Source organism: Carcharodon carcharias, chromosome 20, assembly GCF_017639515.1.
Source record: "Carcharodon carcharias isolate sCarCar2 chromosome 20, sCarCar2.pri, whole genome shotgun sequence".
NCBI lineage: Eukaryota > Metazoa > Chordata > Chondrichthyes > Lamniformes > Lamnidae > Carcharodon > Carcharodon carcharias.
The window spans coordinates 53,872,881-53,892,113 of record NC_054486.1 but is presented as its reverse complement, the minus strand read 5'-3'; positions in this window follow the sequence as shown (position 1 = coordinate 53,892,113).

Genomic DNA, 19,233 nt, shown 5'->3' with positions numbered 1-19,233 from the left:
GGGGACCAGGCACATGCTCAGTTGGTGCCTGATGACGTGACTCTGGAGTCGTCTGTGATGCAGCAGGGGCAAGAAATGCGGCCGGGTGTGTGGGAGCATCTGGGGGAGATATATAAGGCTGTGCTTGGCTTGGTCTCCATGTTGGAGAAATTTATACGGATGATCGCCGATGCAATGAGCCACATGTTTGAGCACCATGCGTCCTCCCTGGAGAGAATGGCGACTCTCATGGAGAAGCTCCTCCAGGAGATCCATCAGGGATTCCTGGGGATGTGCTCTGACCAGCAAACCCTCACATCGGCATTGACCTCAGCTGGTCACTGCCAGTGCGGGGGATGGTCTGGGCATCAAGCTTCCCAGCTTGTTGCCCATCCATCCACGGTGAGCAGGGAGTTCTGAAGTGACCTCACGTTGGCGCAGCAGCTACCTGTCATCTCTGCGGAGCACCTCTCAGGGCACTCCGGATGAGGGCGGTAGCTTCTCCACCCCTCTCCCAGTGACCATAGCATCCAGTGAAGCTGCAACGATTGGGGACATGGCAGCTGTGGAACTGGCAGCTCCCTCCCAGGTGGGGCCAGCACAGGCTCCACAGGGCAGAGGACGACTGCCAAGGTCATCGAGGCCAATAGGACAGCAGAGTCAGCAGGCTGGCTCAGATGACACTCCGGGCGATGGGGCAGCACCAAGATGCAGCACCTGGAAACGAAAACATAAGGCACCTTAGGCACACCTATGGGTTTTCACTGGTCTGAGATGAGGTCCCTATGATTTGTTTTGATTTATAACATTATTGTCTTTTTCTTGCATAATTTTTTTGCTTGACATGTTAAATTCAGACATTTCACCATGGGTGCCTCTTTTTTCCTGCATGTGGATGGTTTCCAAATCTGTAATGAGTGCTTTGTTGGACATTCAGCTTTATTAACAAGGCCCTTAGTTACTGTTCCTAACCTGGCAGATTTTGCACTTAGGTGTCAAGCATGGAGCCTCCAACCCAGGCTTGTCCTGGAGGTCCAAGTGGTGTGCTAGTTCATTGGATTAAAGCCTCCTAGGTGTCCCTGCCTTTCTGCAGTATGCCCAGATTAGTGTCTACCCCCTCAGCATTTCCCTGTGTCTGCTCATCCTCGGACTCACTGCTGGACTCATCGTGTACAGCCGCAGACACTGTGTCAACGTCTTCATTGTCCACTCCTTCCCCCCTTTCTAGCGCAAGATTGTGGAGAGTGTAGCATGCAACCACTATCACTGAGACACGATCTGGGGGGTACTGGAGTGCACCACCTGAACAGTCCAAGCATTGGAAGCGCATCTTGAGAAGACTGATGGTTCTATCCGCCACAGCCCTTGTGGTGCCATGGCTCCTATTGTATCACTGCTTGGCCTCTGTTCTTGGATGGCGGAGAGGTGTCCTGAGCCAGCTTCTGAGAGGATAGCCCTTGTTACCCAGCAGCTGTCCATCCAGCCGGGCTGGAGCACTGAAGAGCCCCGGCACCTGGAAGTGTCTGAGGACGTGGGCGTCGTGGGAGCTGCCTGGGTACCTTGCACAGACTCATAGAATCAGCATCCTGTGGTCAAATACTATCTGCACGTTCATGGAGTGGAAGCCCTTCCTGTTGACAAAGGTACCGGACTCACCTGTTGGCACCTTGATGGCCACATGTGTACAATCTGTTGCACCCTGGACGTGGGGGAAGCCAGCAATCACTGTGAAGCTCTGACTCACTGTGCCTGACTTGCCTGGTCCCAACAGAAGTGGATGAAGGTCAATGCACACCTGAACAGAGCATCTGTAACCTGCTTGATACAAGTGTGGACAGCTGATTGAGAGACACTGCAAAGATCACCCACCAAGCCCTGGAAGGAGCCAGAAGCATAGGAATTGGAGGTAGCTGTGACCTTCAGGGCCACTGGCATGGGGTGTCAGCCCACACAGTTCATGGAGATCTCAGACCCGATCATCTGACAGATTGTCAGATCGATTGTCTCCTTTGAGAGATGGATCCTCCTTCGGCACTGCACCTCAGACATATTGAGGTAGCTGCTTAACCTTCTGCGGCTCCTTCTGCCTTGGGCTACCGCTTGGCCCTGCGGCCCTTGTGCCTGTGCCTGTCCTCCCAAAGGTGGCTCCCCTGGAGGCTGAATGTGCACTCCTAGTCACCTCCCCCTTCTAGCCCTCCCTTCCTCCTCAGAGGAGCTGCCTCCAGTGGACAGCTCAGCTCCCATTCCCAGGCTAAGGGAAGGCTTCCTGAAACCTGACGGCCCAGAAAACATTGCCCAATGCAGTGTGCTGACCTGACAAAGTCCAGACAAAGCAGCTGGAATACAGTTTGAAGTACTGCAGATCACACAGGAAAGTTTTAATAACTTTGAAAAATAATTACTTGACAATGCACCCTCACAACTCCAGTGAACCCTCTTAGCCCGCCCATGGATGAGGTTTATGCAAATCTCTCCTACCCGCCTGCCTGTTGCGCTCATGTGCCGACCCGAAGATTGCACGGCTGCTGAAAAATCGATGTTGATTGGTGAGTCAAGGACCTTAAGTGGCTTGTTAATTAATGGCGATCATGCATCAGACATCATTGTGCGCCCACCCAACGAAATATCGCGATGGCGCGCAGTGACATCGGAACGCTCGCCCGACGTCAACGCGCTTCATTTTATGCCTGGACGTGCGGGGCCTGCCCCTGCATGCCAACGGGAAAATTCTGGCCCATAGAGTAAAAGAGGGATAAATAAGAGGTACAGGGCAAAATGCACAGAGGAAATAAGAATTATTGTTATACGTGAGTTCAGAGTCCAGAATCAAATGTCCAATGGTGCATTCTTTCACAGAGGTCAACAGGCTGAAACTGATGCTGGATAATCCCCTTTTCCAGTAGAGATAACTTCTAAAATGAGATGGCCACACAGGTGTGAATTAGTCTTGTAGGTAATGGTACAGGAGTTCAGGAGCTCCAGTAGAAACTGTGTGGGTGGGGCCAGACATCCAAACCTGGACAATTAAGAATTTCAAAAGAGGTCCTTTGTCCCATTAGACTGATAGTGTCCATTGGCCAGGCCTGGATTAAGATATGTAAATGGCCTTTGTATAATTCCCTTGGAAGTTGGTCTTCAACAGTCTATTGGGTAATTAGCATCTCTTCAGAGATAGCGAGGTGTCAACTTCTCTGAATGCCAGAATGTTCCTTTTGTTTGAATCATAGACAGCCAAGACTTAAGTCATTTCAAAATCTTTCTCCAATTTTTTTTACTTTTTATATATTAGATGATATGTATATTTTATTAAAAATATAGAGTGAGGTCTTAGCCCCCGTCACAACCTATGCATGTATACCTTGCATTGCAATTCTCACAGCTTTCTTCGAGTGCTATAGAATGTAACCTCTATGTGTCAAAATACCAACTTTACTGACCAATCCCTACACTTGCTGAAAATCTGTTATGGAGGACCACATGTTAACTTGTGAAGAATTTTGCTATTGTATTTGTATGACTTTAAAAGAACAAAAACTCATTTGTGTTTGTCTTTCATTAGCTTTGTGTTTTGAGGAGTCAAATGCAGAGTCAGTAGCATATTTGAAACTTTGCTAAACTAATAATCCTGAGGCCCGGACTAAAGCTCTGAAGATATATGTTCCAATCCCACCACAAAAGGTGGGGAATTTAAATTTAACAAATGAATTAATCTAGAATAAAATACTAGTCTCATTGTTAATGATTATAAAGCTACTGGATTGTTGTTTAAAAAGAAACATCTGGTTCACTGATGTCCTTTAAAGGAGGAAAACTATTGTCCTTACCAAGTCTTCCTGACATGTGATTCTAGGCCCAAAGCAATGTGGTTGATTCCTAGCTGCCTTCTGAAATGGGCACAGTAGCCACTCAGTTGGCTGCTCGAGGGAAATTAGGAATGGACAATGAATGCTCATGACACTCACATTCCAAGAATGAATGAAAAAAAAGAAAATAGCAGTAAACATGTAGGGTAGAATTTCTGTCAGAGTTCTCATGATCTGCTGCCAACACTGCATTGAACCCCAAGAGAAGTGGCATGAACTGCAATTTTTAGCCATTGACTCTGTTTCTCCAAGGATTTCACTGAGATTATGTTGGAAGATTGTAAGCACCCCTGTGGAAATACAAGTGGAATAATTTATTGCCATTTTTTTTCATGGCAGTACACTGCTTTCTTTCTCACATTTACTATTTTACTAAGATTAATGAAGAGCAGAATGCCAGCTGCAATGATTCGTTGCTCATGCTAAGAAAATAATTCCGTGAAAGAAAACAGTATTTCCTATGTATGCATTGAATAGAATTCTGTTGCTCCAGTCTGCTATGAAATAGATTCAAGAACTAATGTTTGTTTTGCTAAATAAATGGGACTTGTGCACAAGGAGCACAGCAAATGATTTGACTAACAATTTCCAAGAGTTTCCGTGACTTATGTGTGATATTGGACATTGTTGAGTGCAAATCACTGTTCAGTGTCTAGCTGCTTTTATTCATTACTTATCTCATAATGGGTTTATTGGATTAAACAGCTACTGAAAAATAATGGCAATAAGTTAAGTGCACTGAAGAGCATTGTCATTGGAAAAGTCAATTAAATAAAACCGTGTATCTTTTTTTCCCAAACAGACAACCTTGTTGAAATCAACTGAGCAATTCTGACACAAAGCTCTCGAGAGGTGAGTGCAGCTGGGAGCAGGCTGTTGACTGAAGTAATCATGTTCTTATATGTCTGCCAGTCAGGAGGCTGCAGTTTCAAATCCTGTGGCTGTTGGTCACTCTGACTTACCTGACTTTGGTTTTGGAGAATTTATCCAAGTGGCTGTGGTCCACTAGATGGAGCACAAGATGTTCATCTCAGGGGAGGTGGATATTTATTTTTGGTTCAATTTTTTTGAATGGGACCTCCTGTTTGTCACCAATAGAATAAGAAAAAGGGATAAAAAGAGTATACACTAGAAGGACAATATATTGATAAACAAGGTTAGCTAATTAAATAACATGCAGAAATAATGAAGGTAATTTTAAACTCTTCCTCACACCACCTGCCTCTCCCCCCGCCAGCCCCGCCAACCCAACCCTCGACCCAACCCCTGCCAAAATACAGGTGGCCTTGGGACAGATGAAAAAAGCACAATTAAAAAAAATCTAAAAACCTGAGGGCAACTCACCTTTAGGATACACATTTCAGCTTTTAATAGGGGTGGGCCAGGGTTTAGGGGGACAGCAGTCATCCCACTCTCAGCAGGCAGGTGGCTCATTTAGATATTTTAATGAGCTACATGCCTAACAAGAACAGCAGCAACTCGCACCTATACACCTCCTCAGGTCACTTCACAAGAGCATTATCAAACAAAATTGGACAGCAAGACACACAAGGTATTAGAACCAATGGCCAAAAGTTTCATCAATGAGATAGTTTTAAGTAATATCTTAAAGGGCAAAAGTGAGGTTGAGAGGCAGAGAGTGTAGGGAGGGTATTCTGGAGCTTGGGCCTAGGCAGTGGGAGGCATAGCTACCAAGGTTGGAGTTTGAGATTGGGAGTGCATTAAATGCCCACATTGGAAGAATACAGGGATATCAAAACTTTGCAGGGCTGGAGAATGTTACAGAGATCATAAGACCAAGGCTGCAGAAGGATTTGAGAACATGGATGAGAGTTTTAAAAATGAGGCACCGTCTAACTGGGTTAGCGAATACATGGGTAGGGATTTAGCACGAGTAAAGATACAGGCAGCAGAATTTTGGATGACCCCAAGTTTACTGAGGGTAGAATGTGGGAGGCCAGCTAGAAATGCATTGGAATAGTCAAGTCTAAAGGTAACAAAAAGATGAATAAAAGGTACACCAGCAGATGAGCTGAAGTAGGGGCAGAATTGGGCAATGTTATGGAGGTTAAAGTAGGCAGACTCTCTGATGGAACAAATATTTGAGGCTGGATTTTCAATCGCCGGTGAGGGTGAGCATGGGTGTGGGTATGCATTGAAAATCAAGTTCCTGGAAAACATCACTGGATCCTGTCCTCTCCAAAATGCAACCCGACTTTCAAAGATTTGGATGAGCTGGGAACTTGCAGATCTCCAGTTGGTTCTTTAGCTAATTGATGAGCTTATTAACAGACCTCAGAGGAGCAGCTTTACAATTTTTAATTAGCAGGCCCTTGGAAATATCAATGTATGGGACATTTCAGGGTGCAGCTTTCGTGAACACTGTGGGAAGCCATTAAGGCTAATGGATGTACTGAGGAAGCCATGATGAAAGAACAAGAAACAGCTGAGGGACTCGAGATAGGAGCAGGCTACTCTGACATTGGACTGAGTGTTGAGGAGGATGCATCCTCCTAAACAGGAGGAGGCCAGAGGAGAACAGCAAGGGGCTGCAAGATGAAGAAAGCACTACCCAAAACAATGGGAGTATTATCCAAGTGTGATAGATAGCTGCAGATGACAGATTGCCAGTCCTCTAAGAGGTGACGCCTGGCCAGGCAGTTGATCTTGGATATTTGTATTCTGTTACAATCCTTTGCCAGGCCCCAAGTTGTTGGTGAGATCTGGTTAGGGACTAAAAATGTTTTGTTTAAAGTAGGCAAGGTTAAAAATCCAAAACACTTAATAAATGAAGAAAGTCACAAGATTCCACGGGTTTCGAACAAACAAAAATAAACTTTGCTATAAAGGTCAAAAATATAAAACAGTTTACAATATTTATTTTATATTCTAACATTGAGGGTAAGTATGAGGTGCATGTGACTTAATGAGCCAACTGTGGTCAAACACACTGCACTACACAATAAATAACAGATGCAACCAAAATAGATTCCATGGATTTCTCATCAACCCGCCCAGATTTTAGTCATGCTCTGAGTCAACCAATCTCACTGAAACTTCGTCTGTCTCATGAAAGTTTCCAATGTTCAGTTCAAAGATCTTGCCCTTGCATTCTAACCAAAAGTTACTCCAACATCAGACAGCTTCAATGATAGTCCACCTCACAGGGCTTCAATCTCGCCTTCCGAGATTACGTTTTACTGGATTTCTGAGTACACACAAGCATCAACATTTCAGCTCTTCAGACATGCCAAGCAGAACGCCACTATTCCAAAGGGGTACCTTTGCCCCATTGGCCCTCTTTACTTAAAGGCTGCCCCCCCAAAGCCCTTTCTCTAACTTGGAGCCTGTTTCTCCTTTCTCCTCTCTTTTTTCTTAACTTAATTGAAACCTGTTTCTGTCCTCTGTCTTTGTTCCAAACCTGGGATACTTGCTGGCTGACAAACTGGCTAAAACTGCATTAGACCAGCTGTTTACTGACCCTTGAACTAATCTGGTGACTTATCTAAACACTCCAAGAGGGTCCCACTTTTGTTACTAAGCAGGGCCAAGTGTAACAAGCATTGGAACATATTGTTTATTAAATGTTACAATCTCCACAGACTGCTAACTTAGTATGCAGAGAGACACAGAAAAATGGATTTCATAACAACCCTGGTCCACAATGATCTGAGGTCAAGCAGAACCCTTGACAATCAAGGTCATTGTAGCCTTGAATTATCATGCGTCTTTTCAGGGATTAGCCACCATCCAAGGTTACATCTTTCAGTTGGCAGTCATCATGCCATCAGGCAGGTCTTACATGCCCAATCCAGAGAGCAGGCAACACATTCATTTTGAGACAGATGGGTCAATGCAGGCACAGGAGGCATTGGGCTTTGCCACCAACAAAGGATTCTCACAGGTCCAGGGGGTAATTGAATGTACCCACAGAACCATCAAGGCACCAAAAGACAAGCCAGCGAGATCCCTGAACAGAAAAGGAAAAGGCTTCCACTCACTGAATATTAAGTTTGTGAGCATGGGAAGCACATCTTTCAGATCTATGCTCAGTTCCTGGAGAGCTGACATCATTCCTTTATCCTGAGAGAGTCCCAGGTGCCACACTTCCTCCAACCAACATCCAGACTCTGTGCATGACTGCTGGAGGATAAAGGTTCTGTCCTGAAGTGGTGGCTCCTGACCACGTCAGGTACCCAGACACAAAGGCAGAGAGACAGTACAATCAGAGCCATCTCCTAAGATGAACTTGCATTGAGAGAGCTATTGGCATCTTTAAGATATGTTCCCATTGCCCTGGCCAGCCAATATGAGCTAGTTTGAGCCATTCAGAGTAGTCATTTGCTGTGCGCTAACATGACAATGCAAAGAGGACCAGAGCTGGAGGAAAAGGAGGACCTGAAATATCACTCTTCCTCAGAGGAGAATGGAGGGGAAGAAGAGGAGAACAAAGGGGGTGCTGCAGAGAAGCCCAGTGTCCAGGCATTGGAGGAAAACCACCGAGACCCGACCTAACCCTCACGGCGATTAGCAGCTGGTATGGTCTCGAGGGTCACATCGGTTCAGCAACATTTCACCTGAGTGTCTCTCCGTCGTATGACAGATGCCTCTGTTACATTAACCATCAGAGGGAAAAATCAGCTGACAAGCAGTCCCTTCACTGCCCAAAATATTGAGAAGGGGATTTTCGCCACCATCATTGTCCTTAATTCACAGATCATGGAAATGCAGCAGAATAATAGCCCCATTAAGCTCTGTTTCCCTTTTTGCATCAAGCATTAATAATACGCAAGTCTCCTTTTATAAAAATCATTCTGTCATGGGGTATGGGAGTTGGTGGCAAGGCCAGCATTTGTTGCCTATCCCTAAATACCCTTGAATTGAATGGTTTGCAGGCCATTTCAGAGGGCAGTTAAGAGTTACTTACATTGCTTTGTGTCTGAAGTCGCAGATAGTCCAGGCCAGGAAAGGACAGCAGATTTCCTTCCCTAAAGGATATTTGTGAACCAGATGTTTTTTATGACAATTGACAATGGTTTCATGGTCACCATTATTGAGACTAGCTTTCAATTCTAGATTTAGCATTTGAATTCAAATTCCACCAGCTGCTGTGATGGGATTTGAACCCATGTACTCACAGCATTAGTCTGGGCCTAAGGATTACTAACCCAGTGACATCAGTTACACCACTCCTAGAGAGATATATTGAGAATATAAGCAATTATTATTATTACAGGAAAAATAAACAGACAAACTGAGGAAACATTGCCCAGGTGACCCATAAATTGCAACTAACAGTCTGGTACCTTGCCTTCATGCCCACTTCCACGAGGTGCTCCCCATGTGGCTGAAGATGTGGTGGAGGCATCTTGCTTTCTTGTCTCAGCTCATAGCTGAGATGCCCTTGGCTTTTGTCCTCATCTTGGTTGCGCCTGTGGGGTGTCCTCCAGAGGCTGCTGTGTCATTGCAGGGGCCTTGAGGCACGGATTTCTGAGTTGGAGAGGCCGAGGAGGTGAGGGAAAACACTGGTTCCCCTTAAGGGGCAGCTCACTCAACAACCTCTTCGACAACCTCAGCCTTTTCATGGTTCCATTGGCTACAGCACAAGCTGGCATCCACTCTCAGTGTGGTGAGATGAAGTGTAATCAACCTTTAAGAAGACTGTTATAATGGAAGATCACATGATCTTATTATCCTATAGCAGAATAGCATGGGCTACCTTAGTAATCAGTAGGAGAAGTCTAGAATTAGAGTCTGTAATTTAGAGACAGGGTTTGATTGTAAGCACACAAGTGTAACTGCTGAGTTCCTTTGTAAATAAATAAAATACGTTCTACATAAGAACTGATCTATTCTGTCTATGGTACCAACTTGGTCATCCTGAAACAAGCAACCCGGATCCATTAGCCCAGCTAAACAAGGTCCAGGATCTAATTAATTGGCAATGAGAGTAAAAGCAAAGAAAAGAAAGGAAGGGTGAGAAAAAAAGCAAGTAAAAGCAAGGAAGGAAATCAAACGGTCCAAAATCGAGCCATATCTTGCATTGTAGTTGTAAGTAGAATTTCCGTCCTAATCATTGAAGCAGCCCCCTCAAAGCTTGCTGCGGCTTGAGAGAATTGGTCCTTTCGACCCAACCGCGGATGATTGGTCTCATCATGTTGAACGCCTTGCATTCTTTTTCCAGGCTAACAACATTGTAGGGGAGAAGAGGCGAACGATCCTCTTATCTACGTGTGGGCATAAGACATAAGGATTGGTTCGAAGTCTCACAGCACCCAGTGCCCCAGATTTGAAAAGCTTTGATGACTTAGTGAACCTTGTGAAGAGTCATCACCAGCCCAAGCCCTTGGTAACTATGCAACAGTTCAAATTTAATTCAAGAAATAGAGCCCCAGGGGTGACAGTTCTTGTTATGTGGCAAATCTGATACAGTTAACAGAATATTTCGGGTTTGGTACATCTAAAAATGATATACCTATAGATTGTTTGATGTGCGGTACAAATGAAGATGCAATTCATAAGAGATTATTATTCGAATCAAATTTGGATTTTCAGAAATCGCTAGAAATGGCACTGACCATGGAAAGTGCAGTGATGAACTCAAAAGCTATACAGAGAGTGCAAAATTGTGCCATCCTCCACTTTGGGCAGGGAGCCCCTCACAATGATGAGAAGCAGGAAGCAGTCACCGTTTGCAGACAAATAAAAAGAAATGACTTAGCAGCTAAAACATAGGGGAGCAGGCGCAGGCAGGCGCACCTCCGATTGGCGCTCCTGATTGGGGGCGCGCCACCATTTTACATGGACGGGCCAATTAAGGCTTGCCCAGTGTCACATCCACCAGGAAGCGCTATGCATTCCCTGTGCAGTCAGGGGGAGGATTCCCTCAGCAGAGAGTGTGCTCTTTCACGCATGCGTGCAAAAGAACGCATTGATCTCCCTGATGCTAAGTGCTGCCTCAGGGAGATCAGCTCCAAATTTAAAATTGTTAAGCAAATCATGTCAACATTTCCCTGACATGTCCACTCATGTGACACTGTCCATCACTTTTACTGAAACCTTTATTAAATATTTAAAAACCCTCATGAAACCTCAACCCACCCGTAGATGAGGTTTCATGCTTTTTCTTAAGCCCGCAGGGGTTCCGGCCTGCCCATCCATTAATGAGGTTAGGTACTTTTTAAATGGCCTCAATTGGCCGTTGACAAATCAGCGGATGCACAGCTGATTCGGCTGCGCCTCCGCCAACCTGAAAAAGGAAATTACGCGGGGTGATGTCGGGAGTTCCACCCGATGTCATCCTGCATCATTTTACGTGTCGGCGAGCGGGCCCCACCTCCACTTACTGACCGGAAGATCCTCCCCATAGAATAAGACAACAGAGGAGGAAGCAGACAACCTTGTGATGAATAAAAGTTTTAAAAAATCGAATGTTTTTACTGTCATCGAAACGGACACCTCATGAAACATTGCAAGGGTAGAATCAGGCAGACTTTCAATCAAAAGAAAAAACCCCATGAGATCCTTAACGTAGAAGAACCCGAAGTAACAGATTCTGATATGTATTTGTTGTATAATTTAAAGGTAGAAAGATATAATAGTAAAGGTGAGTGATAGACCTATCAGAATGGAGATAGACACAGGAACATCCTATGGTGAGCATACGTTTAAATACCTGAATCATGGAGAATGTAAATTAAATTAGGAAGAAACAGATGCCAAATTGAAAACTTGCACATCAAAGGCATAAGCAGGGTTACTGTATAGTACGGAAATCATCAGTAAAATTACCCTTGATGGTGGTAGCAGGTGAGGGGCCAAATCACCTTGGATGAAACTAGTTGAAAGAAATTAAATTAGATTGGACTGAGATCTTCCAGCTGAGAGCCAGTGGCTACCTGAGTTACCACAAAAATATGCCTCAGTTTTCCAAGATGAACTCGGGAAGATCCAGGGGCTACAAGCAAAAATTCACGTGGATCCAGATTTTACCCCCCGATTTTTGAAGACATGACCAGTACCTCATGCAATACAGGAAAAGGTAGATGCCATATTGGATAGATTAGAGAAACTGGGAGTTATACAACCTGTGCAGTTCTTAGAATGGGCAGCACCAATAGTCCCCACACTGAAACCTGACCAAAGCATTCAAATTTGTGGAGGCTACAGTGCTACGTTGGACAGATACCCTATACCAAAAATTGAAGAGCTGTTTGCTAAGCTGGCAGGTGGAGCCACCTACACGAAGCTTGATATGAGTCATGCTTATCAAGAATTGGGGTTAGAGAAAGCCTCCCAGCAATTCATCACAATTAATACACACAAGAGGTTGTACCAATACACCCATTTGCCTTTTGGTGTAGCCTCAGCATGCGCTATATTCCAGAGAATAATGGAAAGTTTACTGCAGGGATTTCCTCACGTTGTAGTTTATTTAGATGATGTTCTGGTGACAGGATTCACAGAAAAGGAGCACTTGGCAAACTTGGAAGAAGTTTTGAAATGTTTCTCACAGACGGGAGTAGGTTTTAAAAAAGAAAAGTACATGTTCTAAGCGAAAAAGGTAATTTATCTGGGTCACAGGGCAGATTCACAGGGCCTCCACCAGCTTGAAGAAAATGTGAAAGCCATTAAAGAGACACCAGCGCCAAAGAACACCTCTGAACTCATATCATTCTTGGGGATAATCAATTACTATGGCTGCTACCTGCCTAATTTGTTGACAGAACTGGCACGCTTGTATTACTTACTCAAGAAAAAAACAACATTGGCCTTGGCAAACACCACAGCAAGAAACATTCACAAAGGCGAAACAACTGTTACACTCATCCACCCTATTAGCACATTTTGATCAAAGGAAATAGTTAGTTTTGACCTGTGACACATCACCCTATAGAGTGGAAGCAGTGCTCTCCCATCAAATGGACGATGGATCAGAACGACCTATTGGAGGTGCATCAAGAATGCTCAACACAGTGGAAAAGGGATACTCACAGATAGAAATAGAAGGCCTGTCAATCATCTTTGATGTCAAGAAATTTCACCAGTATGTACACGGTCATCATTTTACTATTATTTCAGACCACAAGCCTTTGCTAGGATTGTTCAGTAAGAACAAGACTACCCCACCCATAGCCTCAGCGAGAATACAGAGATGAGCATTGCTTCCGGCAGAGTATGAATATACTTTCATCCGCAGGCCTGGAACTCAGATTGCAAATGCGGATGCACTTAATCATTTGCCTTTGAAAGAAAATGATGAGGATGTTCCAGTTCCTCAAGAACTTGTCTGTTATTGAACTTCTTAGATTCATCACTGGTATGTACTAGATAGATCAGAGATTGGAGAAGTTGAGACACAGTCTTATCCAAAGTACATGAACAAGTTCCTCATGGTTGGTCACAAGGATAGGAATCTGACGAAATGAAACTATATTTTCACAGAAGATATGAGATAACCAGCCAGGAAGGTATCTTATTATGGGGAGCTCAAGTAATTGTTCATCCAAAAGGATGAACCATTGTTAACTGAACGATATAGTGCACATCTAGGTATTTCTCAAATGAAGGCCATAGAACGCAGTTATTTATGGTGGCCTGGAATGGATGGGGAAATAGAAATCTTAATGAGAAGTTATATTTAGTATCAGAAAGTGTAAAAGTAACCTCCAACAGCAACGCTGCACCCTTGGGAGTGTCCAGGAAGGCCATGGGTGCAATTACATATTGACTATGAGGGATCTTTCATGGGAGACATGTTTCTCTTGATTGTTGATGCTCACTCAAAATGGATAGACATATATGAGGTGAAGTCACCAACATCTTCTAAAATTGACAAACTATGTCAAAGTTTTGCTATCAACAGACTACCAAAAGAATTCGTATTAAATAACGGCAAGGCATTTACGAGTGCTGAGTTTCAACAATTTAACAGCCTCAATGGTATCACTCGTAAAAACTTCACAGTAACCGCCCTTCTTTGAATGGATTGGCCTAGATAGTGGTTCAAACATTCAAAGCTGGCATGAAGAAATTAACAGGAGGCTCCATAGCGACCAAGCTAGCATGTTTTCTTTTACATTATAGGACCACCCCTCACATGACAACAGGTGTCACACCTGCGGAATTGTTGATGAAATGCTATCTCAGAATGAGATTCAGCTTAATCATGCCAAATTTAGGGGGGAAGGTGGAAAGGAGTCAGGGATGTCAGAAAACTGAACATGACTGGCATAGTCATGACAGAAAGTTTACCGTGGGAGAGACAGTATATGTGAAAAATTTTGGAGAAGGACCCAAATGGTTATCAGGTGAAATAAGTGACTGGATCTCTTTCTTACCACATGAAAGTAGAAGACCGAGTAGATATAGATCATATAAGGAGGAGAGAAACAAGGTGTCAGGAAATGATTCCTCCAGTATTCACAACTGTGTCAACATCTCCTGTTGAAAGAACTTAACTGAGTACGGATGTGTCTGAAGGATCGGCTGTACCTGCAAGAGTTGAGGAAGAACCTGGTGTTTGGGCAATGCCTGACAAAAAGGTTCCTGACAAAGCGTCTGAAGCTGTAGAGCTGAGATATTCTACACTTATAAGGAAACCCTGAGAAAGACTGAATTTGTAAATTACTTACCTATGTAAATAATTTGATATTTTGAAAAAATTGTATATGTAACTGTAAAAAGTATTTCTGAGTAAAGGGTGACGAATGTAGTAATCTGATGTATAATATACCTTTAAGAAGAATGTTATAATGGAAGATCATATGATCTTATTATCCGATAGCAGAGTAGCGAGGACTACCTTAGTAGTCAGTAGAAGTCTAGAGTTAGAGCCTGTAATGTAGAGACATGGTTTGAGTTGTAAGTACACAAGTGTAGCTGCAAATTCCTTTGTAAATAAATAGAATGTGTTCTACATAAGAAGTGTCTGCTGATCTACTCTGTCTATGCTGCCAACTCGGTCATCCTGAAACAAGTGTGCAACCCATTTGCGTTAGTCCAACTAAACTAAGGACCAGGATCCAACATTCAGCATCAACATCTCTGCTCCATCATCAACACTGAATGATCAATGTGACAGAGTGTCTCACTCTTTCCGTGCATATTAGCACATTGCTCCTGTACCCTCTCAGAATGATGCTGCAGATGGCTGTCCCAGAGGGTGGCCATTCTCAATGGAGGAGCTCATGCATTCAAATCTTTGAGTCATAATGGTACATATGTGTTGTATGGATTCCGTTGTCTGCCCATGGCTCCACAATGCCTCAGGGATCCCCAGCATTCGGGAACTCATCTGCCTCTGATGTTCCCTCCTTCTTTATGACATCCAAGTCCCAGACTATTCACCCGGCAAAACATGGCTGAGTCTGTTCTCTGCCCTCCCAGTGGGACCAGTCATAGCTGACTGTATCTCCCACTCCTCCTCCAGCTTATTTGTGATGTGCTTCTCATCCAGTGATCCGCATTCTAATCTCGATTTAGGCCCAACCCAAGTGAGTGTGTCTGCACTGGAGGATGGTGCAGAGGTGTGATATGGTGATGTGGGCTCTTTAGGGTCTCCCCCTGCCAAGGAGACCAGTGATGACTATGTTGGAATACACTATCCTTCTAGAACAGGCCCTGTTAAAAACACAAGACGGTAGTGATGAGAACATGCATTACAACTAAGCCCACAGATAATACAGGTCGAAAAGTCACAGCACGCTTTGGGCAGGAGTTTTCTCCATGCTCTTCAGCTGAAGATAGAGCAATTAGATAACCTTCCTTTTCACATCCTCCCATCTCCCCATCACCCATGGCCTTCTGAGGAAGCATCCTCGCAATGTCCAGCGTCACGTCCTCCATCAGAGTCAGATTATTCATGTCTGCCACACCATCACCCATGTGAAATACCTCGCAAGAGTTGTGCACTCTCTTTTCCTGTAGGATGAGGAGAGATTGATGTTGAGTAGTCAGGCCTCCCTCAATTCCTACAGCATGACATTGACATGATCTTTGTAGTCCTCAGGGGCACCCCCTTCTCAATTGCAAACATTATATCAACGTTGCTGACATCTCAGTAATACAACTGGGCACTTGCTCTGACAATGTGAGGGAGAACTGTAGGCACTCAGTCTGCTCAGCTTGTATGCATCCTGCTTCTTACAGAATTAGAGACCTGCCACCCGGTGTTGCTTGCCACTCACCTTTCCAGATCTTATCAGGTCATTTAAACTTTACTGACACTGGAACCATGTCCGTCTGGTCCTCCTTTACTACAGACCTCCATCGTTACCTCTATCTAGGTCCTTTCGCTAGGAAGATGTTAATCAATACTATTCATCTACATCTAATAACACTAAGAGGAAGGTCTCCTCTGTTGTTATCTGGTTGTGACATCATAAAATAATGGGAGCATTTCCTTTAATCAGCAGAAGTAGAAAACATAGGAATCTTTTGGTTTTGTTATGGTGTTATTAACATATGCTGACTGGAAGGAACCATCTCTGCAGATGAATGACCTGAGGTGCAGATAGGTCTCCTGAAGTCTCACAGACCTGGCTGGCAACATCCCTGGGGTAGCTGGATAAAGACTATCTCCAAGAGTTGAACTGAATCACTGGGCTGATCAGTGAGCTAACTTGTCCAGCTATTTTCTGGACTTATTTACAAGAATGCAGCAAAGTGTTATACATTAGGTGATAGTTCTGTGCAAAGGAAGAATAATTATAGTTACGCGGGAAATTAAATGTGAACAGTCTCCTACAACCACAGAAAGTCTGCAGGTACTATGTATTATAGCTTAGTTTTCATGTTCTTTTGCCATTCTCTGGAAAAATTTTTAAAAGTTCAACAGCAGACATGTTCAGTCAGGCAATAAAATAGTTAATTGTCTTGTACACACTTTCAAACCTGGCACTATAACATGCAAGTCAATTTATTTGAATTATGTTATCTTTTCAAAAATTTATAAATGATAACCTGCATTCCAACTTTTACATGCAGAGCAGAAAATGGCCACCTTTGGGTGTTTGGCTTGTCCAGTCAATATGTGCACTCTCGGGGCTGGATTTTATTCCCCACTACCCCCACCACTGCGGTCCCCACCCCATCCCCCCCACTGTCCCACCTGCCTAAAACGTCGGTCAGGAACCTGCCCACCAAAGAGCCTGCTGGTCTGCAACCATTTTATGCTTGAGGCAGATTTCTTCTTCTCAACACGAGGAACTATATCTCTCACCTATCAGCAACTGCCTTACTTAAGGACTCTAGAGAGGCATTAGAGAACCTTGGTGCCTCCTGAAGATCATTGCCCATGTCAACACTGAGCCTTTGAGTGTTCTGCTGTGCCATCTCTTCTACAAACAGCAAACAGCAAGCCCAGTCATGGCTGCCACTTGTCTTTCCAAACGGCCCTCCGTTACTGGGTCCTGCCTTCAAGCAGCTCCCGGTACCGTTAACTGGGCGCTAAACTCGCACTGGGCCATTGGAGCCTTTGCATATTAAAATCACATCACTTTACTGACACCAACAGGATGCAGAGTTGGGAACTGGAAATGATCCAGATGCTGGGTTTCCAGCCCTGGATTGAAAGTCCAGTGTGCGGTCTTGTTCCAGCTTCAACACTTACTGGCTGAGTTTCCTGAACCTTGGAAAAGCTGACAGCTGAGGACTGCTGCATGGCATAGCTATGTCCCTTTCCAGAACTGATGATGAACCAGGAGGTGCAGGAGTGCTTGTCCCTGGTTCATAACATTACTTTATTCTCCTCTCCAGTGATTGAAACTCCCAATCCCTCTGTGATTGAATGACCCCTACCCCTTGAGCCAATGATCCACTCCTCGGCCCTACAGCAACCTCCTTAACGGGGCCACTGGGATTTTCTCCTCCCTTCCACTGATTTCTCTGGAGCCTCCTGTGATCCCTTCATCCCCTGGTCACTCCAGGTCCTGCCACGACCTTCTCCCCACCACCCCCTCCCCTGCCCTGATCCCCCTGGAGCTCTCATGATCTTCTCTCCTCTGACCTCTTCAGGATCCTCATCATCAATGACTGCCCTTCCCTCCCACCAGTCCTCCCTCCACCCCCCCTCCCCACATAAGCTACTCATATTACAAAATACAAAATCAAAATATCATCAGCCCTTCCACTATGATGCTGACTGTTGTTGAAATGACAGCAGTATAGTTATGTTACTGTAGGCTTCTCAACAATTAGCACTTATTAAGAAGGTGTTAATCAACACTATTTATCTGCATCTAAGAACACTAAGAGGAAGGTTTCCACTGTTGTTATCTAGTTGCGACATCATAAAATAATGGGAGCATTTTCTTTAATCATCCGAAGTAGAAAACATAAGAATTTTTTGGTTTTGTTATGGCGTTATTAACATATGCTGACTGGAAGGAACCATCTCGGCAGATGAATGACCTGAGGTGCAGATAGGTCTCCTGAAGTCTCACAGACCTGGCTGGCAACATCCCTGGGGTAGCTGGATAAAGACTATCTCCAAGAGTTGAACTGAACCACTGGGCAGATCACTGAGCCAACTTTTCCAGCTATTTTCTGGACTTATTTCCACATAAACAGCAAAGTGTTATGCATTAAGGTGATAGCTCTGCACAAAGGAAGAATAATTATAGTTATGCAGGAAATTAAATGTGATCAGTCTCCTACAACCACAGAAAGTCTGCAGGTACTATGTATTATAGCTTAGTTTTCATGTTCTTCTGCCATTCTTTGGAAAATTTTTAAAAAGATCAACAGCAGACATGTTCAGTCAGGCAATAAAATAGTTAATTGTCTTGTACACACTTTCAAACCTGGCACTATAACATGCAAGTCAATTTATTTGAATTATGTTATCTCTTCAAAAATTTATAAATGATAACCTGCATTCCAACTTTTATATGCAGAGCAGAAAATGGCCACCTTTGGGTGTTTGGCTTGTCGAGTCGATATGTGCACTCTCGGGGCTGGATTTTATTCCCCACTACCCTCATCACTGCGGTCCCCACCCCATCCCCCCACTGTCCCAACTGCCTAAAATGTCGGTCAGGAACCTGCCCACCAAAGAACCTGCTGGACTGCAACCATTTTATGCTTGGAGGGGCGTTAATTGGCTCAGGGTGAGACTTCTGCCCCCATCTGGGGAGGAAGTCCAGCCTTAGAGAGCTGCTGGCCAATCAGATTGGCTGGTGTCTCTGTAATTCCAGCAGTGCCAGTTTCTAGCAGTGGCCACTGCTGGGACTACAGGCAGTTCCTGAACAAAAGGAAGTTATGGAGCTGTTGTCAAGGTAAGTCCGGGCTGGGTCAGTCCAGCAGACCCCAGTGAGGTGGGTGAGGGGTTGAGGGTGTGGGGAGCCCTGTTTGAGAGGTCAGAGGGAAGGGTTAAAGGAGGGATATGACC